This window comes from Lithobates pipiens, unplaced genomic scaffold, assembly GCF_037356315.1.
Source record: "Lithobates pipiens isolate NorthernLeopardFrog02 unplaced genomic scaffold, aLitPip1_a1.2 Scaffold_52, whole genome shotgun sequence".
Lineage (NCBI taxonomy): Eukaryota > Metazoa > Chordata > Amphibia > Anura > Ranidae > Lithobates > Lithobates pipiens.
The window spans coordinates 4,516,958-4,523,223 of record NW_027507875.1 but is presented as its reverse complement, the minus strand read 5'-3'; the positions used below and the strand labels follow the sequence as shown (position 1 = coordinate 4,523,223).

Below are 6,266 nucleotides of genomic sequence, written 5' to 3'. Positions count from 1 at the left end.
TAAGCAAGGGCCTTCCCTGTACATGCGCCGCATGGATTAAATTGAGGACTCGGGCCGTATTGTCTCTAGCTTCCGACTTATTTTTATTTTTTTGCTTGTTTCCTAAGGTGACCATCTTGGCATTTGTCAAGAGGGTTGAAAGTGCCTGAAGAGATTGCCTACGGGCACATCACCCTGAAAGCACCCGATCTCGTTTGATGTTGGAGGCTAATAGAGTCGGGCCTTGTTAGTACCTGGATGGGAGACCGCCTGGGAATACCAGGTGTCGTAGACTTCTTTTTATGTTGTTGGCGTTGACCTGTTTTTTTTTTTCGCTTATTTCCCAAAGTGACCATCTTGGTGTTTGTCAAGAGGGTTGAGAGTGCCTGAAGAGATTGTCTATGGCCACATCACTCTGAAAGCACCCAATCTCATCTGATCTTGGAGGCTAAGAAGAGTCGGGCCTGGTTAGTACCTGGATGGGAGACCACCTGGGATTACCAGTTATTGTAGGCTTCTTTTTATGTTGTTGGCGTTAATTCGTTTTCTTTTTTTTGCTTGTTTCCCAAGGTGACCATCTTGGCATTTGTCAAGAGGGTTGAGAGTGCCCAAAGAGATCGCTTACAGCAGCATCACCCTGAAAGAGCCCTATCTCTTCTCTTTTCTGAGGCTAAGAAGGGTTGGGCCTAGTTAGTACCTGGATGGGAGATGGCGTTGGAATACCAGGTGCCGTATTCTTCTTTTTATGTTGTTGACATTGACCTGTTTTTTTTTTCACTTGTTTCCCAAGGTGACCATCTTGGCATTTGTCAAGAGGGTTGAGAGTGCCCGAAGAGATCACCTACGGCCCCATCACCCTGAAAGCGCCCAATCTCGTCTGATCTCGGATGCTAAACAGTGTCGGGCCTGGTTAGTACCTGGATGGGAGACCGCCTGGGAATACCAGGTGCCATAGGCTTCTGTTTTTTTTGTTTTTTTATTTAGTAGTATGCGACATACAATGCAAAGGCAACTTCACAGAATGTGTGATACAAATAGTTACAAACAAACGATCATATTGCATGGATATCAGAGCCAATGGTAAGAAGTCTGAGGAGAATAGCACGTGTACAGCTTTGCGGTCATATCAAGATGAGATTAAAGCTCCATCTCGTTGGGATCCTCTACCACTTAAAATATTATTGATACTAGCCCTGCTACCCTCGAAGAGTTTAGATATCCATAGATAGGGGAAGAGTATTGTGTAGTAGTCAAATGGGGTCGGAACATACCATTTTCTTTTCCCTTTTTTGAGTTAAGAAGGGAAATAGTAGAACTGAAAGGAGGGAGAAGGGGAAAGAGAAGATTGGGGAAGGAAATGGCAGAAAAGGAAAAGAAGGGGTAAGGGGGTGTCGTGGGTAGAGTGGATAGGGTGGGGTCGGGTGGGGTCCCCTCCCAGGGAGCAAGAGACACCCTCGGCTCACCAGCTCATCAGCTGTCCAACGTTTGGAACAGCGATCTCCAACGATCACCATGAGCTTACTATTTCTCGCGGAGGTATTCTTCCGAAAAGCGAAACTGGGTCCAGTAGAACCATCTATTCCCATGCTCCTCCGTTTTATCCCTCATTGTGGCAGTCAGGTCTGCCATTCGTTCAATATCATTTACCCTTGCGAACCACTGGGTCACCATTGGAGCAGATTGCTCTTTCCACTGACTTGGGATGCAGGCCCTAGCTGCATTGAGGAGATGTTTAAGTAAGGACTTATGATAACGCTTTCTCGACATAGGAGTTAGATTGAGAAGAACTGCTGCGGGATCATTGGCTAAGGAAATGTCTGTGAACTTGTGGATGAGTCTCAGGACAGGCTGCCCGAATGTTTGTAATTTAGGGCATTCCCTGAAAATGTGGAGAATGGTGCCAATCTGTTGCCCACAGCGACAGCAGCGGTCAGATTGACCGGGGAATATTTTGGCCAACACCACCGGTGTACGATACCAGCGTGTGATCAGCTTATATGAGATCTCCTGATATTTACTGCAGAGTGACGACTTATGGGCGAAAAAGAGTATTCTGTCCTTCTGTGGTTTGGAGAATGTAGTTTGTTAGTCCCTTTTCCATTTAGCTAGGAAAGGTGGATCCGTGGAGGATTGTGCGTCTGTCAGGATTTGGTAGGACCTAGAGAGGGAACCACGAATTGGGCCATCATCCAGGCAAAGTTCCTCGAAGGGGTGGAATTGGCTAGAGAAGAACGAATGGTTAGGTAGTGATCTGAGGAAATGGATTAGCTGTCTAGCTCTCCAGCTATCCAATGCAACAGGTACTTGCTCTAGCAGTATGGTCCCCATGGGAATCAAGCCCGTGGGTCCAAGAAATAGGGCTGCTCTCAGAAGCCCTTTCGGGGCTTGCCTGGTAAAGGCCTGGTCAGACAGGCCCGGAGGGAATCTAGGATGTCCAATAATTGGGGTCATAGGAGAAGGGAAGTTAGTCAGGTGGGAAAGATGAAAAAAACTATCCATCTCGGCGAGCGAGGGGCCAATTAACGGGTGAGTAGTCACACAGGGCTCCAATGGCCTCCCCGCCCAAGGCAGACCAGCCAGTGGAACCCGCGCCTTCTCCTGCTCTAGCTTGACCCATAGCTTCAGTTCCCCATGCCGGTGTCTTATCACATATGGTCCCCCATCGGATAGTGTCCGCTGTGTACTGCGCATGCGCAGTACACAGCAACACAGATTCCGAAAATTGCCGAGCATGAACGGCGCCTGCGCACTGAGTCCAGGTTCTATCCCCACTATCCAAGTGGACATAGAGTAAGAATATAAAAGAGCCGAGCGCAGCGAGGCCGAGCCCGAAGGGTGGCGAGCGAAGCTCGCCTGCGAGGGGCCCTCTAATATTCACAACCCTATGTCCGCTTGGATGGTGGGGCTACCACCTCCACTCACCGCGCAGGCGCCGTTCAGCTTCGGAGATTTTCCGAAGCTTCGTCTGCTCCGTACTGCGCATGCGCAGTACGGTGCGGACACTATATCATGGCCGGACAGTATATGGCAGAACACCGGCACCAGTCAACCACCGGTGTCATGTGCGTTGCTGTGTAATATAGAGCAGGGTCCGGGCAGCCAATACCTCCCCGCAATTTCGGTCGCAATAGCATTGCCCTAAAAATACGCATATGTTTCCCGCGCCAGAGGAACTTGATAAAGATTGAGCGAACCGCATGAAAGAAAGTCTGGGGTATTTTGATAGGTAAGGCTTGTAGTAGATAGAGAAGTCGTGGCATCGCGTTCATCTTCAACACATTACAGCGTCCGAACCATGACAGAGCTAGTGGGTCCCATCTTTTAAGGTCCGCTGTAAGCCCATAGGCTTCTTTTTATGTTGTTGGCTTTGACCTGTTTTTTTTGCTTGTTTCTCAAGGCGACCATCTTGGCGTTTGTCAAGAGGGTTGGGCGTGTCTTGAAGAGAACGCTTACGGCCACATCAACCTGAAAGCACCCAATGTCGTCTGATTTCAGAGGCTAAGCAGCGTCAAGCCTGGTTAGTACCTGGATGGGAGACTCCCTGGGAAGACCAGGTGCCATAGAAGGATCTGGTCTGGTTAGTGTCTTTTTTTTTTTTTTTATTCTTTATTTACGGATTGCAGGTAATACAGAGACAAACTGTAAAAGACATAGATCCCTCAGTTTTCCAGGTTAACAAAAATACATAGTTAATACTTCGTGGGGGACCGGGGGAAACCTAACAACTTATGTCAGCAGCAGCCCCAGCCGTGGCTAGGCCACCACATTATCCCACTCTAATGATCTGGCACCCCAGTGTCTACTTATAAACCAGGGCAGTCCCCGGGGCGATCCCCCTCAAGGCCCAGACTGAGGGGCCTCTAACATCGGTCACCTTCATTCTATTGGTCAAAGAGCTCAGCCGGGACCACCCCGAGGGCCGCCAACCCCTGGCTGGGAAATCGAGGGAACAAAACGAAAAGATCCTTGCAATCACCATGTATTTTAATTATACTTGGGAGTTAGGGGGTAGGGAAAGAGGGGGGAGCAAATGGGCAGGAGAAGGGGATGGGGTAGAAAGAATGAAAGTTATAGCTGGCTAACAGTGCTACGAGGCAGACGGGGGAGAGAGTGAACCAGGGTGGTATACGAGAAGGGAGAGAAAGAAAGAGGACTCCGATGGGTTCCCACGGCCGGACCCTTCCCTCTATACATGTGCCAGAGCCTACAGATAGGATCTGTATGCGTCGGAAAACCTGAACAGGCTCCAAGTCAACCAACAAGCAGTGTGCTCTTCCTCCCTGTTGCCTAACGCTGATGTGAGCTGTTCCATACGGTAGATGTCGCAAACTCTTGCAAACCAGTGAGACACCAGTGGAGCGGCCTGCTGTTTCCACATGCTAGGTATACATGCCCTGGCCCCACTCAGAAGATGTTTTAAGAGAGATTTATGGTACTTCTTGCTCGAGAGTGGGGTCAGATTGAGGAAGATCGCAGCTGGGTTGTTCTGGAGATCAATAGCCGTGAGGTCATAAATGATATTGAGAACCTGTCTCCAGAAATGGGCCAGTTGAGGGCATTCCCAGAAGATATGTAGTAACGTGCCGGCTTGTTCACCGCATCTCCAGCACAAAGGGCTGTGACCGGGAAACATAGCCGCCAGGACAGTGGGGGTCCTGTACCATCGGGTCAAAATTTTATAAGCTATTTCCTGGTATTTACTACATAGGGATGACTTGTGCGCAAAAAGAAGCGCGCGGTTCTTCTGGTCTGGCGAGAGCCGGACATGCAGGTCTCGCTCCCATTTTTCCACGAACACCAGGTTACCCTGGGAGAGTTGGTCCAGTAGGATGCGATATGACAGGGAAAGAGACCTTCGGGTCGGTCCCTCTCCTGAGAATACCTCCTCAAACGATGTTAGGGGTCTGCGGAATTCGCCACTGTTTGGCAAAGATTTCAAGAAGTGGGAGAGTTGGGAAAGCTTCCACTGTCCCAGGGCCGTGGTTGCTAACGCCTCGTACATAGTGGAGACCGCTGTCCACGTCCTAGGGCCAAGAAAAGAAGAGGCCCGCACAAGGTCCCAGTCAGGGTCGAGGCGGAAAGACTTTTCCGTCATGCCGGGTTCAAAGCGTGGGTGTCCAATAATAGGAGTCATGGGCGAAGGGAAACTGGGCACGCCCGTCAGGGTAAAATATCTGTCTAGCTCTTGTAACGTTGGCTCAATGTGTGGGTGTGCCCGCGTCGCTCCCGACCAGCCCGGTCCACTCCAGGGCAAACCCTCAAGTGGAAATGGTACGGATTCATGCTCCAGACGAACCCACAGCTTATCCTTCAGGTGTCTGCACCAGTCAACTACTCTGTTCATGTGCACCGCCGTATAGTACCATGCCGGATCTGGGAGGCCAATCCCTCCCTTGTCTTTTGGTCTGAGCAGTAATGTTCGGCTGAGTCTTGGAGGCCTGCCCTGCCATACGTATCGAATAAAGATGGAGCGCATGGCTTTAAAAAATGATTGGGGGATTTTTATCGGTAAGGCTTGTAATAGGTACAAGAGTCTGGGCATTACATTCATTTTGAGCACATTGCATCTCCCAAACCAAGAGGTCGCCAACTTTGACCACCTCTCTAGATCTACGGCAATTTTTTTTAGAAGCGGCTGGAAATTCAATTGGAAAATCAGATGTGGGTCCGGGGGAACCTTGGTACCCAGATATTGTATAGCCCCAGTTGCCCAACGAAAGGGAAAATTAGTGCTTAGACTCGTCTGGGCATTGGTAGACAGGGAGACGTTGAGTGCTTCCGATTTCTGTAAGTTAATTTTAAAATTTGACAGGGTGCCATATCGTCTTATTTCCGCTAAGAGATTCGGCAATGTAATGTGAGGCTCTGAGACATAGAACAAGAGGTCATCTGCAAAGGCTGCGACCTTATGGTGGTGTGAGGGGGTGTCCAGTCCCTTGATGTCTATGTTCTGCCTGATGTGGTGCAGCAAGGGTTCAAGCGATAGGACAAACAAAAGGGGGGACAACGGGCATCCCTGCCTCGTTCCATTGCCAATAGTGAAACGCGACTAGGCAAACCCATTGACCCTAACCATCGCCGTCGGTGACGAGTAAAGAGCTGTAACCCATGAAAGCATGGGGGGGGGGTACACCCAGGCTTCGCAGGGTGGCTAGCAAAAAAGGCCAGCTCACCCTGTCAAACGCTTTTTCTGTGTCCACAGAGAGCAACATAATCGGTAGTTTAAGGCGTCTGGCGCGTTCTATAACATTGATTGTCCTGGTAGTGTTGTCTCGGGCTTCCCTGTT

The 6,266-nt window shown here is 49.8% G+C and overlaps 2 pseudogenes; both read left to right on the top strand.

The window, feature by feature from the left end:
* The first annotated feature begins 376 nt into the window (after positions 1-376).
* LOC143957293 (5S ribosomal RNA) lies at positions 377-495 on the top strand (annotated as a pseudogene).
* A 323-nt stretch (positions 496-818) lies between these two features.
* On the top strand, positions 819-937 carry LOC143957245 (5S ribosomal RNA; annotated as a pseudogene).
* The last annotated feature ends 5,329 nt before the right edge of the window (positions 938-6,266 follow it).